Source organism: Emydura macquarii, unplaced genomic scaffold, assembly GCF_026122565.2.
Source record: "Emydura macquarii macquarii isolate MOO-44397 ecotype Brisbane River unplaced genomic scaffold, CSIRO-AGI_Emac_v2 contig_2722, whole genome shotgun sequence".
NCBI classification, from domain to species: domain Eukaryota; kingdom Metazoa; phylum Chordata; order Testudines; family Chelidae; genus Emydura; species Emydura macquarii.
This window is the reverse complement of record NW_027132859.1, coordinates 18931-42376: the sequence shown is the minus strand read 5'-3', so window position 1 is coordinate 42376 and position 23446 is coordinate 18931. Positions and strand designations below refer to the sequence as shown.

Genomic DNA, 23446 nt, shown 5'->3' with positions numbered 1-23446 from the left:
CTACAGACAGCAGCAGCAGGAAGAGACGCGAGAGTTGCTCCATTTGGGCAGCGCTGTCTGGGGGCTGCCGCAGCCTTTATACCCGGCGGCTGCCGTCCCGGTGCCCGCCCGGTGCCCATTGGCTGCGGTTGGGCCCAGTGGGGGGCACCCATCGTCCTGTCACCCTGACGGCTCTGCCGGGAACCGAGCAGGAAGGATTAGTGCAGAGCGGTTACTGCTGGGCCGACGCCCAGAGCCTGCAGTGCCCCAGGGCTTCCCCATTCCAGAGCCGTCCCGCCAGCCCGGGCACCCCCAGCAAGGGGAATGACACCGAGAGCCGGGATAGAACCCAGGAGTCCTGGCCCCAGACCTGCCACTGCTCTAACCGCTAGACCCCTCCCCCCTCCCAGGGCCAGGAGAGATACAGGAGTCCCAGGAGACCCAGTTCCCCAGGAGCTGCGCTGGGGGACACAGGGCCAGCTGTGGGGTGAGGTGGGACCCTGACCCCAGGAGTCGGTGTCCCCCCCTCCGGATGAGGCAGGAGGGGCACAGCAGGACTCCCATGCCCTGGGTGCTGCCACCCCCCCTCGTCCCCATCCCCCGCTGGCCCCTGGGTGGCGCTGTGGGGCTGTGAGCTCCGGGTGCCCCATAGCAGCAGCAGGTTCGGGGGTTCCCAGGCCAGGGCTCAGCTGTGCTCTCTGGGGGGTGGATCTGAGCCACTCACCCTGCCCGGGTCCTTCATTGTCCCCCCTCCCCGGGGCAGGAGAGCAGCCAGAATAACCTCCCGAGGGATCCCAGGCTGGGACCTGCCCTTGATGGCGCCAGTTGTGCGGCTTGAGGGGACAGAGGGCAAGGGGCGCGGGAGCGGGCAGGGGGCACCGAGGGGTTGGGGGTGGAGAGAACTGGGGGCACCCGGGGTTGGGCTGGATCCTGTTCGGAGAGGTGAGATCTGAGCAGCGATGACACACGCGGGGGTGGGGGAGCAGCGCAGGGAATCATAATGGGAGGAAACCCCCCCTGTTTCCCTGGAAACAAACCCCAGGGTCCGCAGCTGGTGGGGGAGGGGAGATAATGACCCCCCCTCCCCCCGCACAGGGCCTCTCCCCCCTGACAGCTTCGTGCCCGCCTGTGAACCAGCCCGGCCAGTCTGGGCCAGGGCAGCCTCTGGCATCGCCTGGGCCCGGGAGTGCCAGTTCCCAGCCCGGACAGGCGTGTCACAGAGACCGAGAGACCCCAGCCCGGATCGGGGCCGCTGTGCCCGGCGCTGCACAGACCTGGCTGGGCGAGTGTGTCCCTGTGAGCTGCTCCCGGTGCCGACACAGCCGGGCTGCGTGTGCCGAGCTGCCGGTGTTGCACCACAAAGTGTGGGCAGACAGAGGTGGTGATTCGGGCTGTGCTGAGCGTGCGCACAGGGATCAGACTCCGTTTCCCGCTGTTTAGAGGGGCTGAAAGGGGCAAAGGGCGCACACTGGAGGCGGGGACGGGCAGGATCTAATCCGGGGACAGAATTTTACTGGCCTGGGGGTGAAGCCGATGGAGGCGGGAGTAGGGGAGGGGCTGAGGACCAAAATCAGGGACGGGGGGTAATGAGCCGGGGTTAGCGCAGGGCGAGGCGCTGCCAGCTCGTGGCAGAGGCAAAACCCCAGCCCAGGGAGGGGCAGAGGGGGTCACAGTGACCCGCTGGGATGAGCCTCCTGTGACCTGCCCCCTTTGCAAACATGGGGTGGGGTGGGGGGGCTGAGGGGCTGTTTTGTTTCTGCTCTCATGTGTCTGTGTCTCAGGGCGACTCAGCACTCGCTTGCCAGAGCTGGGTTCTTAAAGGCAGCGGCATCCCAACGGCTAAACCAGCAGCTCCTGCTCCAACGTTCTGGGTGCTCCAGGGGAGCTGAGTCCATGGACGAGGGTCACACCTTTGAAGTTTGCTCTGTTTAGGATGTCGTTCTGATTAGTGTCAGCACGTCCTCCTTTCCCTGTCTGCTCACTGTGCGGCTGCATGTCACTGCGCCGTAGGTTAGTTATTTACACCGCAAACACTCACCCTAGGTGTGTGTCAGGCAAGAAGTGGAGTTACTGCTGGGACGGAGATCTGTCTGTTTCAGATTGTACTTGCTGTGGTTCTTGAGAAGTTCTAGTTGTGTCATTGTTGTATTTAGATAAATGTCTGGGTGTTCTTGGCGTAACGTATCTGGCATATCAATGGAAACAGGGAAGTTTGCTATCACTGTACAGGTCATTAGAGGAAAAAAGATGTTGATAACGCTGGATCATAGCTTTACACAGCTGGTTTTGAAGACACGTCTGATCGATCTTGGTTCTCGGTTGTGTATTTGGATACAATAATAAAGGTTTGAAAATTAGAAGAAAACCTCGTTCTTGGTGTAGTAGCAAAACTGAAACATGGACGAAGGAGGCTAAGGAATGGGATAAAGTAATACCAGGGAACACACTCATGGTAAGAACAGACTAGGTCGGCCTGCTGGGGACGGGCGCGATACATGAACGGGAGCATATCACCCAGTGATGGAAAACTTTCAAATGAAGGAAATATAAAATGGCCTGTCTGGGGCTCGTACTCCACGCTTCATGAACAGCAATACAGCAGCAGGGCAGTACTCCGCCCGCCTGGCCAGCAGGGTGATTGGACAGTGAAATGGTGTGGGAGATTACAGAGACTGTCAAAATAGAGAACTGAATAGAAATGGTGGATTTCAGCTAGCCCCAGATTGAGTCAGTATGTGTGAGTGTGTGTGTGTAAGTATGTGTCAGTGTGTGTGAGTGTGTGTCAGTATGTCAGTGTGTGTCAGTGTGTGTATGTGTGAATATGCGTGAGTGTGTCAATATGTGTCAGTCAGTGTGTGTGTGAATGTGTGTGTGAGTGTGTGTGTGTAAGTATGTCAGTGTGTGTATGTGTGAATATGTGTGAGTGTATCAATATGTGTCAGTGTGTGTGAGTATGTGTGAGTATGTGTCTGTGTGTCAGAGTGTGTGTGAGTGTGTGTCAGTGTGTGTCAGTATGTATCACTGTGTGTGAGAGTATGTGTCAGTGTGTGTCAGTGTGTCATCTCAGGGCGGGAGGCAGAGAGAACATTTCCAGGAACTGAACTGTAAGCGTCTTGGGGCAGCTACTCCTGGGACACAGAAGAGCAGAGGAAATCTTTGCTGTAGCGGTAAGTGGAGCAGGGATGTGGTGCAGGAGGTGAATACAGACGGAGGACTTGGTACCAGTGTAAAATGAAACTCCCATGTGGGAATGAAAACAGCAACTTGGACCCCGAGTTAAAGGCAGATTACTGCAAGTGACGTGTGTGAACGGTGCATGAACTGAAATCCTGCTGAGGAAAATCGAAAGGAGTTGAAATGGTGGCAAGTGGCTGTAAAAACAGAATTGGGAAAGAGAAGCAGGAGTGTGAAGAACAGGTCAACTAACTAAACACAGAACAAAGCACAAATGACAAAGTCATTCAGAAGCAGGGAGAGTTTTGCGGCGGTGCTGCGGGGTCGCAGGTTTCCTCATCTGGCATCGGAAGTGCCAGAAACAGAGACGGGCACCAAATCTGTCCGCCCCCAGTCTGCCAGTGTGTCCCTGCGAGCTGCCCCGGTGCCGACACGGCCGGGCTGAGTGTGCCGAGCTGCCGGCCGGACCGGCGTGTTGGCGCTGCTGCCGGTGCCCGGCCCAGCCACAGCCCAGGGGCCCCCGAGACCTCCACGTAGCCCGGGCCCGGCCCCCCGGCTCCCAGCTGCCCCTGCTCGAACGCCCCCCCCCCTTCGGTGCCAGGTCGCTCCCAGCGGGGCGGGGGAGGGATCCCCGCCCGAGGGCGGCCTAGTCTCCGCCCCGCGGCTCAGAGCCCGGCCGCTGGCACAGCCGCTCCCGAGAGAACCCAGGCGTCCGGTCGGCCCCGCGCCGGGCTCTGTGCAAGGCACCGCAGTAGCGACCCCCGGGAGGGGAAGGGCCATGGGGCGCCTGCCCGGGAGCTGGGACCCCCCCGCGTGGGGCGGCCCCTGGGTGGGGCTGCTGCTGGCAGGTGCTAGCCGGGCGGGGGGGCCCGGCAGCTGTGGGGCAGAGGGCGGGGTCACCCTCGGGGGTGTTAGCTCCAGATTGGGTCCCCTGCGCACCCAGGGAGCCTGCCCCGCCCCCAGGGGTGCCCCGTCTGCCTGGCAGCTGGTGCCCGGGTGCCCTGAGTTTGCATCGTCGTTTCTATCCCCCCATCTCCACGGAGCCATCGGCAGCACCTGCCACTGGGCAGCGACAGGCAGAGCTGGGCCCCGAGACCCGCACCCGGCACGGACGCGCCCAGACCCGCTGCACGCACCTGCTGGGCTCCCTTGCAGGACGATGCTGTCGCCATCGCGACGTCGCTGCCTCCGTGTCCCCGGCGCAGACCCAGCCTGGGGGTCCCGTTCCCAGGGGCCGGGCAGGTCCCCCCAGGCGGTGCCGCGCTCTGGGAGGCCGGGTCTGGACCAGCCCAGGTCTGCTCCGTGCCCCACGGCTGGTGGGTCTCCCCTGGCAGGGCGGTCGCTGGTCGTGTCCCCACAGACCCACTGACCCCCCAGGCTCCGGCCTCTGCTTCCCCCGCAGCCTCCGTCCTGAGCTCCTGCCTCCAGCCGGCGCCGGCCCAGCCCATCCTCATCACCCCGCCGAGCCCCGCGGTGGGCGGGGACGTCAGCCTGGCCCCGCAGCCGCCTGCACAGAACGTGTTGCTCTGCAAGTGGTTCCGATCCGCGATCACTGATGAGAACAGACGGATTTTCACTTACATCCCAAACACCCCCCCACAGAACAACGGCCCGGCCCACACGGGGCGGGAGACAGCGGGGCCCGGCTGCGCCCTGAACATCGCGGGGTTAACGCTCAGCGACACCGGGAACTACACGGTGCAGGTGGATCTGAACAATGGTTCTTCCCGCATCATCACAGTGGGTCTGCGCGTCTACGGTAAGTGTCACCCCCGGGAGCTGCGCTGACCCTGGGCCAGGCCCCCGCCCCACACCCTATCTCTGCCTCAGCGATGGGGTTCTGGCCGTCTCCCCTGGGGGATGAGCCCACCTAGGACGGGGGGAACCTGCCCCCAAACACAGACACTGCCCAGTACGGGGTGTCCGGGGACCCCGGCTCCCTGGGAGATGGTGCCCCCCAGAGATGTGGGGCTCTGCCCCCCCATCCTGCCACTGGCCTCCTGGCCCCGGCTCTCCCTGGCAGTGCCAGCTGTGCCAGCGGGTTGGGTTGAGCCGCTCTGGGCATGGGGGGAATCCTGGGCTTCCCAGCACCCACCAGAACCTGCCGTTCCCGCCGATGCCCATTCAGGGGCCCTGGGTGAAATGAATTTGCTGGGTCTCAGCTCAGTTCCTGGCCGCTGAGTGCGACCCGGCCCCTCACTAGCAGCTGCAGCAAAGCGCCCAGGGCTGGGCCGGAGACCCTGAGATTCCCTGGGGCTGGGGACACACGCTGGGGAGGGGCTGAGTGTGATGTGGGGGGAGCTCCCCCTCCTGCTCCCTGCATCGACACCACTCTGGGCACACAGGAGTCAGGCTGTGGGGCGCAGTTCCCCCCACTCTGCCCGGTGTCCCCAGTGTCCCTGGTGCCCCCCACCACATCCTGGTGTCTCAGTGACCCCCCACCCCAGGGCCCCCTTCCCCCGTAGCCTCACCAGACCCCCTTGGTGCCTCCCCCCATCCCAGGATCTCTGCCCCTGTCCCTGCCCTGCCATCCCCAATGAGGTTAACCTGCCTGGGGAGGCGTCTCCATGGCAGGGCTGGGTCGTGCTGCCCCCGGGGAGCTGGCACTGGCGGCTCTGCCTGGGGAGGGACGGGCTGCGGGGGGGGGAGGGTTGGCACTGGCTCCACTCCTGGAGTTCTGGGGCGCAGCCCCCAACACTGGGAGAGGGAAATGTCTGGTGTTGGGGGGCAGTGGGGGAGGGGAGAAGGGTCCATGTTGGGGGTGGGGTGGGGAGGGAGCTGTGGGGGGATGTCTGAGCCGGGGTTGAGCCACAGCCCCTCCCCCCTCGTGTGCAGTCCGTGCGTCTGTGATGTGCTTGGGGATGCTGGGATATGGGGCGAGGGGGGCAGATTCTCCCCTTCTCCTTCTCTGGGACGCTCCCCCAGCTCCATTCCTGCATCCAAGCCTGCGGTCAGGATCAGGACCACTGAGGCTGAGATCAAGGTTCTGTATTCGGCTGCGGGGTCCCCCCCTCCCCACAGACTCTGGGCCCCCAGGTCTCTATCAGCCGCTGTCCCCTCTGGGGGGGCGGTTTATCTCTAGCACACCCTGCCCCACCCCACCCCAGTGCCCATCTTGCAGTGTGATCGGTGCAAAGACCCTCGCACGCCCTAGTGCTGCTCCCCGGTCCCCAGTGGGGTGCGGTTGGGATCAGGAGATAGACGGGGGCTGTGGGGCAGGGATCTGGGGGCAGCCCCCCCCCCCGGTGCCACATGGAGCCGGGCCTGTCGCTGCTGGGAAGCCAGGGGCTGGGATCAGTTTGTGTCTCGACTTCCAGGGGCGCGCGGGGCTGTTTGTATTCCCCCCCCCTGGTAACTGCGGGCAGAGGGAGCCCTGCTGCTGGGGCTGACGGGGACGCTGGGAGCTCTTGGGGGGTCAGGCTGCCCCATCCCTGACTAAGCCCATGGGGCCCGTTCCCGGGGCAGTGGTTGCAGAAGGAAGTTGAGTCTCTGCACCCGGCCCAGCCGCCTTTGGGGGGGCGAAGGCTCTCGCACGTCCCTGTGCGGATCACGAGATGGTGCGAGGGTGGCTGGACTCCTTGTGCCGGCTGCCGGAGGGGGGAGGGTCCTGCCCCCACTAACCCCCCCGCCGTGTGCTCCACCTGCTCTGTGAGTATCCCTGACTGCACCTCCGCCTCCCGGCTCCCTGCTCTGTCAGCCCCTCACCGGGGCCTCTGGGCTCCAGCCTCCTCCGGCCGGGTCTGCTTTCTTCTGTGTGACCCCGGCCATCTCTGCGCACCACCTGCCTAGGTTGGAACCGCTCTGCGCCCTCTGCCCCTCGACTGCCCCCTTCTTATCTCTGCCCATCCATCGCCCCTGGGCCCTGCCTGGCTGGGAACCTGCCGAGAAACTGGGGCTTCATCTTCTTGTGCTGTGGGAGCCCGGACTCCTGGGTTCAATTCCCAGCTCTGCCGCTGGCTCCCTGGGTGCCCTGGGCCAGTCCCTGCCCCTCTCCTAGCCCGGTTCCCAGGTAACGTGGAGACTGATCCTGCCTTCGGCTGTTTGCACTGGGAGCTCTTCAGGGCAGGGACCATCTCAGCGTGTCTGTGCAGCGCCTGGTGCGATGGGCCCGGCTTTGGTCGGTGTCTCTGCCGTGCAATGGGGCAAATCCACCCTGGCATAGGGCAGATCGACTCCTGGATCTAGCGTCTGCCCCAGGGCGGTGCCCAGGCCATGCAGCCCAGCCAGGCACCCAACCCATGGGCAGCCCCTCTCTGCCCCCAGAGCCCCCAGCCCGACCCCTGGCCCCATAGCACAGAGCCCTGCAGCTGGGCCGGGGCTTGGACGCTGCGAACACCTGTTCTCCTCGGAGCGGCTGGCCCAATGCAGGGGTGGAGGCCCTGACAGGCAGAGTCTGGGCTGAGATCCGGGGGAGGGGGATGGGAAGAGCTGGGGGAGCTTCCTGCAGGGGGGGCGGTCCTTGCCCAACAGCAGAGACCCACCAGCTGTGCTGGATGTTTGCCCCCCTCCTCCTTCCTCTCCATTTGACCTGGCGGAGGTGGGGGGGAATTCCTGGCGGCACCGGGGGAGGGGCGGCTGGCGAGTTCCCCTGCTTCCAGCTGACATTTCCTGCCATAGCGTCACTCTGGGGTGGGGGTGGGGGGCAGCTGGGTCCTCGGTGCCTGGCTAGACCCACCCTGGGGTCAGGCTGTGACAGGGAGAGGCCCCAGTGAGACACCCTATGGGGGGTGGCACTGCCAGCCCACAGCGTCTCTAAGCCCCCCTCAGATCACCCCAGGGAACCGTCTCCTCCATGTCCTGTGCCCCCCACCCCGGTAGCTGGGAGCTGTGAGCCCCTCCCTCTGTGAGCCCCGGTATCGCCTCCCCAGCGGGCCCAGGCCCGGGAAACTCTGGAGATTTGGTCTCCCCGTTGATAGGAAAGTCCCTGGAGAAGCAGGCGAGGGGTTAATGGGTAACTTCCTGGGGGAAGCAGGAGCTCAGGGCAGCTGCTGCCTCCTGGGCGGAGAATCTCTGCCCCGGCAGTGCCCCTGGTGGGTCGAGGGGCCTGGAGAGCCGGGCAGGACAGCGGGTGGCTTATAACCCCTAGAACAGCTCCTGCGGCCGCTCTTTGCACCCTGCGTGTGCCTGTTCCCCTGAGCCCGTCTGCTAATCACCCCTCCCCGCACACCCCGTTTGCCAGGAACCTGCGGACAAAGCGGCTCTGGTTTGGCGGTAACAGGCAGGCTGTGACCGGTCAGTAAATCATTAACAGACTCTGCCTTTGAGCCGGCAGGGGCCATTCCACCGCCTAGTCTGGCTTCCTGCACAGGCCAGGCCAGAGACTCCCCAGTTACCCCGGGGCCGACCCCAGAACTTGCACTGGGGGAAGCATCTTCCAGAGAGGCCCCAGCCTGGATCTGCGCTGGAGAGTCCAGCCCAGCCCTCGGGAGCTCAGCCCAGTGGCCAGTGGCCCTCGCTGGGCCCAGTCTGGGCCTTTCCCAGCTGGGCCGTGTCTGCCTTCGACGTCCAGCCGTCCCGTGTCCGGCCTTTGTGCGCTAGACGGGAGCTCTCCCGTGCCTGGTGCGTTCTCCGCACACAGGTGCTGCTGTGCTGTTCTCAGCCACCCCCGGCTCTGACACGCCGCACACGTCCAGCTCTGCCGGTCGCTCCTGCAAGGCATTTCCTGCAGCCCTTCTGTGGCCCTTCTCTGCCCCCGGATTTAATGCCCAGGAATCAGTCGTCACAAAGAGTCCCACAGCTCAGCCGGGGGCTTCTCAGCACCTGCCCCAGCTTCTAGCGACGGGCCTGGAACATCCTCACACCCGCTGCTGTGTCTGATCCGACCTTGAGCAGCTCCCGGCTCAGCCTGGCTCAGCCATAGACCCCGGATCTTCCTGCAGAGCGGAGCTGGGCCGTGCACACCAGTGCCTTTCCGGCTGGGTCCTGCAGGAGGCCGGATCCCCGCACCCCAGGGCGGCCCTGTCCTCTGACGCCAGCTCTGGCTATTTGGTGACGGGTGCGTGGGGCTCTCCCTGCCCTGTCGAGGTGCGTGACCGGCTCGTGTTTGCTCCACACGGGCCTGACCCCCGTGATCAGCCCGGCCCAGCAGCTCTACGCTGCCGGCTCTGACCTGAGCCTGTCCCGTGTCACGGACGCTGACAGAGCAGGGCAGAGCAGGGGCTGCGAATGGGCGCCTGCCACGTGCCCAGGCAGCCGGAGGTGCCGTGTCTCTGCCGGGTACCAGGGACTTTGTCCTGTTGCTGCACCCGCGGCTGGGCAGCCCTGCGGGGGAGGGGAGCTGTGTCTGCCCAGCTGCTTCCTCCTTCGCTCTCTTCCTCGTGCTGATATTTGCCGTTTCATTCCTTGGGAGAGTATCTGCAGCTCAGCTCTGCCCTGGCATCGCAGCCGCCCCACCCCCGGCACCGCCAGCTCCCAGCTGGGGAGGGTGTCACGGAGCCACCGGCCCTGTGCTGCGCCCCCAGCTCCGGGACAGCCCCTCGGGGACCCTTCAACGTGCCAGACCCCAGGGGTCCCCTTGTCCCGCTGTCTGGCCCGGCTCACAGCTGTGAGTGCCAGTCTCAGGTCAGACTGTCAGAAAACAGGGCACAGGACGTGCTGCTGGTTTGGTCTGTCACTAGATTTCACCCAGCCAGGAACCGATGCGACGCCTGGGTCACTGCGCCCGGCTTACGGAGGAGCCGCAGACACGGCCCTTGGCTCTGCAGCCAGTTTCTGGTAACACACGGTATAGGGGAGCCAGCATTTGTCAGTCCAAACGGCAGCAGCGATGGCCCAGCTGCTAGTTTCCCATGAGTCTCCCAGTGTTGCCCAAAATGGTTCTGGGGCCTCTGTCCTTTCGCTCAGAATCTCCCGGTCAGAATCCATCCGTGCAGAGACGCAGGGTCATTCCCTCCAACCCGGGTGTGTAGATCTGGTTCCCAGCAGAGGAGCTGACAGGCAGCGTCACCCCTGGGCTGGGCTGAGTAGCCAATGCAGACGGGCTGGGAATTTCCTTTGTGGCTTCCCGGCCCTTGCTTTGAAGTTCCCCTGCTGCTCTCTCCACAGCTCTAAGGGCCAGTCCCGGGTGATGGGCAAAGGTCCTGTAAATACACGTGAGCGTCACAAACATCCTGCACTGGGGCTCAGGCACGTTTACACACCCGTCAGTTCACACCTGGACGCTTACACACCTGTCGAGCTGGGCAGAGGCGTGCGCAGCACATTTCATTAGGGTGTGTGTGACCCGTCTGTGCCCAGGGCAGCTACCTGAAAATACCAAGGTCTGGGCAGGCTGCAAACGGAGAGCAGATTCTCCCAGCACTGGTGGGTGACACTGAAGTCAGGCTTCCCAACCAGGCACAAACTGCACTTCTGAATCCCCACAGAAGCCAGTCCACAAATACACACAGCCCCTTTACTGCATTGCAGCTCCAGGCTCCCAAATCAGCACTAGGTCCAGTAAAGAGACCAGTTATTTAACTCTCTGCTCTTTACTACAAAGGTTCCCTCTGATCTCAAGGGGTCAGCCACAGCACCAGAGCAATGTAAGTTTGGATCTTACCCAAAATCCCACGCTGCCAGCCAATCCTTTAGTAACTAAACTAAAGGTTTATTGTAAACAGAAAGAAACAAACCATGAGAGAAATGTTAACGGATTAGAGCAATCAGATACACACACATGATTGAAAGTCCATGTACATCAGGTTCTAGAAGAATTGTGGAGTTGCAGCTTGTACAGTCTCCTCTGGTGTGCACCCAACACCTGGCTGGTCTCAGTCCTTTGTTACACAGCTTCAGTTGCAGGTGACTTGATCCAGAGGTGGGTAGGTGACTGAAGCTCAGGATAGAAGGCAGAATAGTTTCTGTGGTTTGATGTTATAAACCCTCTGTGCCTGGCCATGCGGCTTGTGGGAAGTTACAAGAACTAAAATGGAGTCCAGAGTCACATGGGCCAATCCTGGGAACTCTTCAGGGACTTTTCATGTTCTGTATTTGAATTACCCGCTGGTGGAATTCTCGCCGTGTCGTAGTCTGCGCCGGGAAATATCCCAAGGAACGGTATTTCGGCGGCAGATCACGGCGTGTTCCCATCCCCCACAAAATCTAGAAGCTCCTTCTTTTCGGTGGCAGATCGCTCTCTCTTCCGACCTCCGAAAAGTCACGCGCCCTCCAATCTCTTGGCAGCAGCTCTACCCTCCAGCGAGATGGCGCCGCGGGACACATCGAAAAGGTTCGCGAGTCGGATGTTTGATACCCCTACATTAGGGTGTGCGTGGGCACACCCAGCACACCCCGTGTGCACGCCTATGGATCTGGGAACAGTTCAGCACAGGGTGTACCTAACGCAGACCAGCGAGTTACAGACCAGGGGAGATAATCCACACCGAGGAGTGCACGGTGTGAACGCCCCATGAGCTGTGCCGCTCCTGCCACCCTCGCACCCACTGACCTGCCTGCGGCTCTAGCCCGAGCTGCTGCGTCTGCTTAGCCAGCGTCACACCCTCGTCCCGAGATGGAGCAGGGACACCGGGCAGCGTTGGCACAGCAGTCGGGTGTGTCGGTCCCCGGCCGCGGCCTGGAGAGCCCAGCGCTCTGTGCGGAGATGGGGAGGTCAGCACCCACCGCCTCTCGGGGCAGGGATCCTCCGCCGGCGGGAGAAGCTCTCCCCTCGGACAGGAGTCATCTGCACGGAGCCTGCAGCGGTTAGTGTAGACAAGCCCCAGCCAGCTCCCAGGCGAGTCGCCCCCACCTGTCTGCAGTGTGGGTCAGACCCGGCTGTCCTGTCACTGCCCGCACCAATCCCCTCCCCGTGCGGGCTCTGCTACTTCACTGTCTGCAGCCACGTCCCTCTGCGCTCGGCGCTGTGCAGGGCCCAGCCGCACCCCGGGGCCTCTGTCCTGCAGGGGCTGCTCCAGCCACGCCACAGCTGGGCTGGACGCTGCCTGTCGGCTTCCAAACGACGCCCGACCCCTGCCATCAGCGCGTCCTGTGTCTGCTCTCTGCCCGTCTCGCCCTCCCGGCTCCGTTCTGCCTCCGCTGTGCCCACCCCATGGCCTCCGTCCTCTGTGGGCCCCCATCGTGCCCCACTGCAGCTCCCGCAGCGATTCCCTGCCCTGCTCGCCCAGCGCCTCGGGCTAGTTCCCTCCTGGCCGGGCTAGTGGCCATGGCACTGCTGGGGTGCGGGGGTCTGTGCCGGCGTTGGCCTTCGGGCCGGCTCCAGGCCCCAGCCCGACCCTGGGTCTGAGTCCCTGCCTGAGACCTGGGGCCCTGCTGGTCCAGGCAGGGTCTCCTGGGGGGTGAGGGGCAGACGGGGCGGGGGGCGGGAGGCTCCGTCTGTCTGAGCCGCTCTTTCCTCCTTCGCTCTGTTGATTCTGTCCCAGGATTTACCGGTTCCCCCCCCCCGCTGCGTCCGCCCCTCCCCCCCCCGCGTCCCTCTGACCCCCAGCAAGGGGTGCTGTCGAGCACGTCAGCCAGCAGGTGGGGGGGAGCTCGGGGTGCACACGGTGACGGGGGATCTGAGGGAACAGACTGGGGGGACGATCCTGCCCCAGCAAGGGGGGTACAGACTGGCCGGGTGTCCTTGGACCTGCCTCTGGGCTCCGGACACCCCCTCCCCTGTCGGACTCTCGTGGGACGTGGGCAGACCCAGGGTATCTGGGGCTGTGGGGCCCTTGTTGAGCTCTGGGGCTGGGCAGGAATGGGGGATGGAGCTAGGCCAGCGTGTGAACCCCTCCCACTGGGTCACCCCGATCTCCCCGGGTCAGTGAGAGCGGCTCTGGCAGGCTGCCCATGGTGCCACCCCCGCCCCACGGCCCGGTTCTGGGATGGCAGCTCCGTCGGGTCGGGGGGGGGGGGGGGGGGCAAAGACCCAGCACAGGGCCGTGCCCACGGGGCAATGCCGGCAGCACCAAGCGCCTTGTGGGGTCGTGACCCTCCTGTCAGGCCTGAACCATCATGGGCTCGGCTTGAGAATCCTGCTGTGGGTGCAGAGCCGGCGCCTCGTCTCCCTTCGAACCACAGCCGAGAGTGTCCCGAACATCACGGGACTCCGGGAGCCAGAGTCTTGGGGAGGCACCAATAATTGTGACTCGACGCCGCGGAGAGGGAACCAATGCTGGAGCCCGGAAGGCAACACCCGTCTCCGCAGCTCTGAGGTGCAAAGGGTGAAGGACCCTTCCAACAGCACCGCAGGAGACTGGGCTGGGACCTTCCCACAATGCCGTGGGACAGCGGTGCTGGGACCCTTCCCACAATCCCACACGGGGGGACACCAAGACCTTCCCCCAGCCTGGATGGACGGACAGAGGGGCAGGACACACGGTAACGCTCTCTCCGTTCCCTGCACAGAAATGCTGCCCCAGCCCACGGTGACGCCCAACCAAACCCAGGTGCTGGAGAACGGGACCTTCACCCTGACGTGTAACAGCTCCCCCGGCACCGACACCCTGCTCTGGCTCCGGGACGGGTCGCACCTCGCGACTGATCAGCGGCTGAAGCTGTCCCCCGACAACCGGACCCTCACGGTGCTGAACGTCAGCCGGGGCAACGCTGGCGCCTACCAGTGCGAGGTCAGGAACCCCGTCAGCACCAACCGCAGCGAGCCCAGCACCGTGACGGTGGCCTGTGAGTAACCGTAGCCCCATCCCCCGGCCGTGTTGCCCCCGGCCCTGCCGGCATCACCAGGCGCGGAGATGCAGCCACCTCTGGTGTGTTGCGCGGGGGCTATTTACATGGGGATCCCTCACTGGTGCCCTCCCTCCCCTGATGCCCTCCTTCTCTGTAGATGGGCCGGGCTCTGCCAGGATAGAGCCGCCGGGACCCATCACCCACCCCCTGGGGTCCCCTCTGACCCTGACGTGCGTCTCTGACTCTGTCCCGCCCTCGCACTATCGCTGGTTTCACAACGGCACCGACGCTAACGAGACCCGGAGCAGCTGGACCTTTAACCTCACGAGCTGGGCTCAGCAGGGCACGTTCGCGTGCCAGGCCCACAACCCCGAAACCAACCTCACTGCGCGGGTGTCTGTCGCCGTGCGGGTCGTAGGTGAGTCCCTGGGGCTGAACCCAGCGCGGCCTCCCTGTCCAGCACCAGAAAACACCCTGCTGAGGGGCCGGGGCTGGGCCGGGTTGAGGAATGGGAGGGGGCTGAGCCGTGGGCTGCCAGGAACTCTTGGGTAATCCTTGGGCCATGGTGTCTCTCTGTACATGGTCCCTCCCTCTCCTGCTCAGCCCTGCTCCTCCCTAGGGCCAGGTGTGGGGAGGACGGACAGGGGCTCGGCTGGGATCCGTCTCCCCCAGGGCTGGGGGGCTCTGTTGTGGCTGTGCGGCAACGGATCCGTCAATGCACCGTCCAGCCCCATCGCCTCCCGAATCCCCCCGACACCAGCCAGCGAGAGCTGAGACCCCCGCGCAACCAGCGCTGGGCCTTCAGACCCTCCTGCCACCGTATTCAGGGTCAGGTCTGGCGCCTAAACCCGTAGGGTTGGGGGTCCCTGGCTGAGCTGCCCCCAATGTCTCTGGGGGGAGGGGCAGCTGGGGGTCCCACCACATGGGCCCTCACCTTGGAGCTGAGAGGGAGCAGCATTGGGCAGTGGGGTCGGGGGTCGGGGGAGGTCGTAGCTGGGCTCCCTGATACAACCCCCCCTTCATCCCCTTCTCCTCCAGCATCTCCAACTGCAGCCCCGGGAACGTCTCTGTCAGCCGGGGTCATCGCCGGGATCGTCATTGGGTCGCTGGCCGGGGCGGGGCTGCTCGGGGGCCTGGTCTATTTCCTCTGTGAGTAACAGCCCCACCCGCGAGAGCCTGGACTCCTGGGTTCTCTGAGTGGGGGACGGGCTACTGAGTTAAAGTGGCGGGGCTGGGAGCCAGTCCCCCCAATTCCAGCATCTCTGATGATTTCACCCCCCAGGTTCTGGCCGCCAGAGCAAGACCCCCCAGAGCAGTGACACGACCCCCCCAGTGTACGAGAACCTGCCCCCTGCAGCGCAGGCGGGGCCAGCGGTGAGTGACAGGCACTAAGCTCCGCCCCTGAGACCCCAGCCTGGCGCCCCCTTCCCAGAGCTGTGCCGGGGCCCTCACTCCCGACCCGCAGCCCCCGGCTAGCCCAGTCCTGGGCTCCCCCTCCCCATCCCCCAGCTCCGCTGGGCCCCTCACTCCCGACCCCAGCCCTCTCCTTTCCCACTCTCTGCTGGGGGGCAGCAACGTCCCAGTCTCCCAGGGCGCGTCAGCTCCCGGCCCCCCGGGCTGCGCTGGGGGGTCTCTCGGGCGCGTGTTAATGACCCACCTGCCTCATTCTCTGCCCCAGGCCCAGCCCGGGAGCCCCCCCGACACCGGCCCCACGTACGAGGTAAGGGCTGATCTCGGGGGCTCCGAACTCGGGGTGGGGAGGGTGCCCCCAGTACAGGCCCCGTAGCTGAGAACGGGGCTGGTTATCACATCCACGCAGTGGGGGGCAGAATCCGGCGGGAGGGTCCCCCCCACGTGAAAGGCTGGGAGCCCCCAGGCTGGTGAAAACTCTGGGGGTGCCCAGCTGCGGATGGGGCAGGGATGGGCCTGGGGGGGGGTTGCCCGGGCCCGGGGGAGGGGGGGGGTCCCGCAGGGCGGGGACGTCTCTGGCTCACACCTCCCCATTTCCCCCAGACGCTGCAGCCCGGACAGCGGGACGTGTACGACCAGCTGAGGAGATGATGCCCCCCAGTGCCCTGGTGCATGCTGGACGACCTGTATCGGGGGGGGGTCTCTGCTGGGGCGAAGGGTCAGACCCACCTGTCCCTTCACAGCTGCTTTGACAAGTTCACTAAAAGCCCCTCCCCCCCCGATTGGCTCGGTGTTTCCAGGGTCTATGGGGGGAGGGGGGTCGTGGTGTCTGTTTGGGGCCCTTTGAGCCAAGGCTCCCTAGATCCAGCCCCCAAATATCCAGCCCCCCTTGTGCTGTCTGCTGGGGAGACAGAGACGCCGGGATCCCGCGGGGGGGAGGGTGGTGCCATGACCCCCCCGAGGTCTCTCCCCAGGTGGCTCCTGGCTGAACCCAGAGCGGCTGCAGCGTGCGCCCAGGAGGCAGCGCAGCCGGGCCGTGTGCCCGACCTGGGGGGGCAGCGCAGCCGCGGGGCCTCGGGACGCAGGAGATGGGGCGAGCCGGGATCTCCTGCATTCAGAGCCAGCCGGGCCGGGCGGGAGCAGCTCGTTAGTGTGAGAACCGTGTCCCCCCGGCCCAGCCAGCCCCGAACTCAGAGCAAAGCGCAGCGGCCCCAGGAGCCCAGCCTGCCCCGGGCAGAGAACGGAGGGACCCAGGGGCACCAGTGCCCAGGCCCTGCGATGGCCGGGGGATGCGTAAGTGAGAGACACCAGATAACCCTGCCCGTGTCCCGCGCCCCACGCAGGAGGGAGGGAAAATCCCCCACGGTCCCAGCCAGTCTTGGGGGGAAGGATTCCCCCCCATACGTGGCGACCAGCTAGACCCTGGGCATGTGAACAGGAACCAGCCAGCCCGGCGCTTGCGAGGAAGGAAACAAAAACACCTCCCAGAATACACTGCAGGGAAATTCTCACGTGTAGCCCCTCCGCGCCCGGCCTCGTACCTGCACTATCGACTGCATCCCGGGTCCCTCCCTCCCGCCTGGCCGGGCAGCCAGACCCTCCTGGCGAATGGGCCCATCCCCCTCGGCACTTGTTACATGTGTAAAGGAAAAGCCCAGCTGGATCTTATTCAGGGGCCAAGGCAACACGCCGCCTTCATTGTAGGTGTCAGCACAGCCCAGAGCCGCCACATTCCCACACACACAGACAGTTCTGCCAGCTGCCGTGCATGCCCAGTCCTTCTCTGCCCTGCTCCAGCAGCCAGTGGCCAACTGGGCCGGGCACGAGGAGGAGCCGGGCTCGGTCGGTGGCGGATCCGCTGCTCCGAGATGACGATTGCAGAACGAGACCCGAAGTGTCCATGTTTTTCCCAGCTGTGACACTTGCCGCTGGCTCTCGTGGGAGTCTCTGGGCCTGGCTGTGTCTTGCTGCCCTGGGGTCAGCATCGCTGTGACTCCCCAGCGAATTGCAAGCCGGCCTGTTCTCTGCTGTCTGTGCTTTGTCTGGGCCAGGCTGGAGCCCGCTGCACGGCAGGGGCGTTGACAGGCGTTCTTCAGCCGGCAGGGGCAGGGTGCCAGGCGCTGTCTTCAGTCCCCTTCCGGTTGTCAGAGCAGTTTCGGTTGGTGTCTTTTTATGCCCTGCGCATCCATTCCTCACTCGCACACACAGAATTCATCAAGGCGTGGTTAGCTTCAATAGCACCAGTTTCAGGCCAGAGTTTCACTCACTTTAAGAAACTACCAGGCTGGAGCCCACGTCTGCCGCCCTGCCCAGCCCTGCCCGTTGTCAGAACAGCAAAGGGGAAATCTCTCTCTAGCTCACTAATGCAATAAACGAAGGCGTCTACAGCGCATTCATTTGTTCAGCTCCTGGGGGGTGGCTCATACAGAGACGCTGCCCCTCCTCCACCCCCCCGCCATCAGCGAATTTCACGCGCACTGTTACCAGATTTGTCCATTACCTGGTGGTACGCTCATTTATTAGGGTTACCTTCCTGGAAAGGGGTGTGATTCTAGGGGTGTGATTCTACTAATGCACTGCTAGTGTTACTTGTGTGTTCATAGGGCTACAAGTCCCCTCCCAGTGGAGCTCTCCTGCAGGACCTAAGGTTTCCAGGGCTGGGTTACTCCAGCCCCAGATACAACTAAACCCCCCACAGATACACACACACATTCCAGATTAACCGAGTGTGTCTGAGTGGACCAGGCTATCAGCACTGTCAGCCGACCCCTTATGTGTCCCTGCACTCAGCAGACTGGTGACACAGCACCTTCAGCAGCCACCCTTATATGCCACTTTGCACCGCACCAGAACAGAGCGCACTTCTGAGCAGGCTGGGTCCGAACAGCACTTTCAGCTGCCCCCCTTATTTGCCCCTGGACTCATTCACTTCTCAGCTGTCCCCCCCCCCCCTCCTTATGTGCCACAGGTTCAGCACGTGGCTATTCCCACTTGCACTCTACAGTTGTTCTAGCAGTAACCCCCTTGATGAGCAAACCCCACAGGATTTTGGGCACTGCAGGGATCTTTGGCTCAGGTAAAAGAAGCGTTACTGCAGAGCAAGACAGGGACCAAGAACACAAAGGAGTAAATGAAGTTTGGAGAGAGAGAGAGAGAGACTGGCACCCAGCGTGATTATAACAGTCAGTTTATTGCCAGGTGTATAAAACTATGGTACTAACAGTGATACCAGACAAGGAGAGAAACACAATCACACGCTTACAATACTGCACAGTTACAGGTGGGTATTGGAGAAGCTAGCCCGGGTGTGATTACAAAAGTAGAAAGTTACACCTGGACTGAGAGAGAGAGAGAGAGAGAGAGTTAGGGGAAGAGAGGGGGGTCTCACCACTCCAATCAGCTCAGAGGTTCCCAGCAGACAGGCTGTTCAGCTGAGGGCCCGGAGTGCCTGAGACAGGCAGAGCCCCTAACACCATCAGTCAGGAAAACGGGGAGGCCCAGTGGAGCTGATGCAGCATTTGGATCCAGGCATCAGAACCCAGGTTTGAACTTGGGCAGGGGTTTTTGTAGACACCAGGTTTGTTAACGGGTAGACAATGACTCCAGGGAGTATCCCAGGGGGGTTTCTTTCTGCTGGACAATAGGAGCTGGTCACTCCTGGCTCTGGGCCGTGTTCCTGGAGGGAGCTCACAATGCAGCCAGGCAGAGTCAGTGTCCGGAGATCAATAACTGGAATGGGCTGATACCCGCCGAGCTGGGTGTGTGCAGGGGTGGGTTCATTTACATCAGGAGCAGAGATCTCCCAGCATGCCGTGCGTCCCTGCTTTGCCAGTCCCAGAGTTCAGTGCGGTTCCTGTTTTGGAGCTTGGGTCTCCATTGGCTAGGCTAATTCTTGTCCCAGCTTCCATGGAGATGCGGGGTCTGTTCTCCATTCGATCTGCTCATCGAGCTGCCTCCTTTTTACAGCTTCCATGTAGCTGAGGCTGGGGGAGATGCGTCACCCTTGTTGGGAGGGTTTCGGTGTGTCTGCTGCTGCCTTTTCATTGGTTTTGGTTCAAGCAGAGGCTGGGGGGCATTCAGGGAGCCAGAGAGAGTCGGGGTTTGCGCCCTGGTTCCCCAGGAGCACAGAGCTGCCAGGTAACAGCACACGTTCCTGCGCTCTGTGCCACGGTCGTTAATAAAACCACTGGCTAAGGCTGGCCCCAGGACGAGGCGTGAGAAACGCCTGCAGTAACCTCCCTCCACCCCCGGGACTCCCCGTCCAGCACAGCCGCGGCCTCCTCCCCAGAGCCGGTTCCTTCCCACCCTTACCAGGCTTGTGCCGATCCCCAGCGCCCCGAGTTTAGCTGCTGACGCCCCCGTGGCTCCGTGTCAGAGCCCATGGGACAACCCCCCCCCCCGTTCCCAGCTGTGGGTGGTGCAGAGAGCGGGCAGGAAATGCTGCAATCGGTTTGGCAATAACTGGGGGGAGGAGGGAGGTGCTGACGGTACCCAGCAGTGATGGGAGGGGGTGGAGGGTGGGGGCTGGGCAGGAGTGTGAGCCCCAGAGGCCTGACACCCCCCAGGACACGGCAGAGTCACACACACAGACCCACAGGCTGCGCACACGCGGGCACACGCACACCCCGTTCTCTAGCAGCTGAAGGGGAAGTGGGCGGGTGCGGTTGGGGGCGGGGGAGAGACGGTCTCTGACAGGAGGGGCCCTGTGGGGCTGCCCTGCCTGTGGGTCCAGGCTCACGGCACACACTCCACGCCCCCCGGATGGAGACGGGTCCTGCTGCAGCCCCAGGACAGGGATGCGAATCAGGCTGGGCCCAGCCGGGCCGTCCCCAGCTCACCAGGAGGGGGCGGCAGCGAGTGCCCAGCCCTGCCGGGCCCCAGGGCAGACACTTGCACCCGGGTCCCATGGGCCCTGCTGGCCCCGGCATCGCGCTGGGACCTCCCGTGGTCCAGCCACTTCGTGCCGCCCCCCAGAGCACCCCCGGAGCCCCTGCTGTGCAGCCACTGCCCAGCCTGCCGGGCAGCCTGACCCCTGGGGTGGGGGTGACCCTGCCCAGGCCGGGTTCAAACTCACCTGGGCTGAGGGGGCGCAGACCAGCTGCCCTGGCGTGAGGGAGCCTTGTCTGCCCCTGCCTGGGGTCAGCACCTGGCGCCCCCCACGGGCAGAACACCCTGCCCCTCAGCCCCGGGCAGGGCAGCGCTAGGGACCCAGCCTCCCAGCATCCCCTGGGGTGACCACCCCCTGCCGTTGGACACTGGCCGAATCCCCAGCTCCGCTGCCCCCCAAGGCCCAGGACCCCCAGCTTAGCAGTGCCCCCCCGACTAGCGCCGCTCCCCCTCTCCCTCCCCACGGCCATTCGATCAGAGCAAACAGGCTGTGTTCATTGCGCAGAGACCAGCGCGGGGAGAAGGAGCCGCTGCAGTTCATGGGACGATGGGTTTGTGACCCGTCCCGTGCCCAGGGCAGCCACCTGAAAATGCCAAGGTCTGGGCAGGCTGCAAACGGAGAGCAGATTCTCCCAGCGCTGGTGGGTGACACTGAAGCCAGACTTCCCAACCAGCCACAAACAGGGTCACATGGTTACTAGGGAGCTGGTGGAATCTCCATCTTTAGAGGTTTCTAAGCTGTGGCTTGGCACAGCCCTGGCTGGGGTAGTTTATCATAGAATCATAGAATCATAGAATATTAGAGTTGGAAGGGACCTCAGGAGGTATCTAGTCCAACCCCTTGCTCAAAGCAGGACTAACCTCAGCTATATCATCCCAGCCAGGGCTTTGTCAAGCCTCACCTTAAAAACCTCTAAGGATGGAGATTCCACCACCTCCCTAGGTAACCCATTCCAGTGCTTCACCACCCTCATAGTAAAAAACTTTTTCCTAATGTCCAACTTAGACCTCCCGCCCTGCAACTTGAGACCGTTGCTCCTTGTTCGGTCATCTGCCACCACCGAGAACAGCCTAGCTCCAGCCTCCCTGTGACCCCCTTTCAGGTAGTCACAGGCTGCTATCAAATCCCCCGTCACTCTTCTCTTCTGCAATCTGAACAAGCCCAGTTCCCTCAGCCTCTCCTCATAAGTCCTGTGCTCCAGCCCCCTAATCATTTTGGTTGCCCTCCGCTGCACTCTCTCCATCTTGTCCACATCCTTTTTGTACTGGGGGGCCCAAAACTGGACACAATACTCTAAATGCGGCCTCACCAATGCCGAATAGAGGGGAATAATCACTTCCCGTGACCTGCTGGCAATGCCCCTCCTAATGCAGCCCAATATGCCATTAGCCTTCTTGACAACCAGGGCACACTGCTGACTCATATCCAGCTTTTTATCCACCGTTACCCCCAGGTCCTTTTCTGCAGAGCTGCTGCCCAGCTCGTCGGTCCCCAGTCTATAGCTGTGCATGGGATTCTTCCTTCCTAAGTGCAGGACTCTGCACTTGTCCTTGTTGAACCTCATTAGATTTCTTTTGGCCCAATCCTCCAGTTTGTTTAGGTCACTCTGTATCCTATCCCTACCCTCCAGGGTATCTACCACTCCCCCCAGCTTAGTGTCGTCCGCAAACTTGCTGAGGGTGCAATCTACCCCATCCTCCAGATCATTAATAAAGATGTTGAACAAAACCGGCCCCAGGACCGACCCCTGGGGCACTCTGCTTGTGACCGGCTGCCAGCTAGACATGGAGCCATTGATCACTACTCGTTGAGCCCTATGCTCTAGCCAGTTCTCTATCCATTTTATAGTCCATTCATCAAACCCATACTTCTTTAACTTGCTGATAAGAATACTGTGTGAGACAGTATCAAAAGCTTTGCTAAAGTCAAGGTATATCACATCCACCGCCTTCCCTACATCCACAGAGCCAGTCACCTCATCATAGAAAGCAATCAGGTTGGTCAGGCATGACTTTCCCTTAGTGAATCCATGTTGACTGTTCCCGATCACCTTCCTCTCCTCCAAGTGCCTTAAAATGGATTCCTTAAGGACCTGCTCCATGATTTTTCCAGGGATTGAGGTGAGGCTGACCGGTCTGTAGTTCCCTGGATCCTCTTTCCTCCCTTTTCTGAAGATGGGCACTAGATTTGCTTTTTTCCAGTCGTCAGGGACCTCCCCCTGTTGCCACGAGCTTTCAAAGATAATAGCCAATGGCTCTGAAATCACCTCAGCCAACTCCCTCAGCACCCTCGGGTGCATTGCATCCGGCCCCATGGACTTGTGAATGTCCAATCCTTCTAAATAGTCTTGGACCCGTTCCTTCAGCACTGCGGGATGTTCGCCTCCTTCCTATTCTGTGCCACCCAGTACAGCAGTCTGGGAGCTGATCTTGTCTGTGAAGACAGAGGCAAAAAAGGCATTGAGTACCTCAGCTTTCTCCACATCCTCCATCACTAGGTCGCCTCCCTCATTCTCTAAGGGGCCCACACTTTCCCTAATCTTCCTCTTGTTGGCAACATGCCTGTAGAAACCCTTCTTGTTCCCCTTCACGTCCCTTGCTAGCTGCAACTCCAATTGCGCTTTGGCCTTCCTGATTTCATTCCTGCACGTTCGAGCAGTGTTTATATAATCCTCCCTAGTCATCTGACCAAGCTTCCACTTCTTGTAAGCTTCTTTTTTGTGTTTAAGTTCGCCAAGGACATCTTTGTTAAGCCAAGCTGGACGCCTACCATATTTGCTATTCTTTCTGCACATCGGGATGGTTTGCTCTTGTGCCCTCAATAAGGTCTCCTTAAAATACAGCCAGCTCTCTTGGGTTCCTTTCCCACTCATATTAGCCTCCCAGGGAATCCTGCCCATCAGTTCCCTGAGGGAGTCAAAGTCCGCTTTTCTGAAGTCCATGGTCCGTATCCTGCTGTTCTCCTTCCTTCCTTTCGTCAGGATCCTGAACTCGACCATCTCATGGTCACTGCTGCCCAGGTTGCCACCCACTTGTACTTCCCCTACCAAATCTTCCCTGTTTGTGAGCAGCAGGTCAAGAAAAGCACGGCCCCTCGTTGGTTGCTCCAGCACTTGCACCAGGAAATTGTCTGCAACACTCTCCAAAAACTTCCTGGATTGTTTGTGCTCTGCTGTATTGCTCTTCCAGCAGATGTCAGGGTGATTGAAGTCTCCCATGAGAATCAGGCCCTGTGAACTGGAAACTTTCCCTAGTTGAGTAAAGAAAGCCTCATCTACCTCGTCCTCCTGGTCTGGTGGTCTGTAACAGACACCCACCAGGACATCACTCTTATTGTTCTTGCTTCTAAGCTTAACCCAGAGACACTCAACTGACTTATCTCCAGTTTCAT

At 62.1% G+C, this 23446-nt stretch overlaps 1 pseudogene; it reads left to right on the top strand.

The window, feature by feature from the left end:
• Positions 1-3854: 3854 nt before the first annotated feature.
• LOC137165000 (carcinoembryonic antigen-related cell adhesion molecule 5-like) overlaps positions 3855-23446 on the top strand; it is a 38382-nt pseudogene continuing 18790 nt past the window's right edge.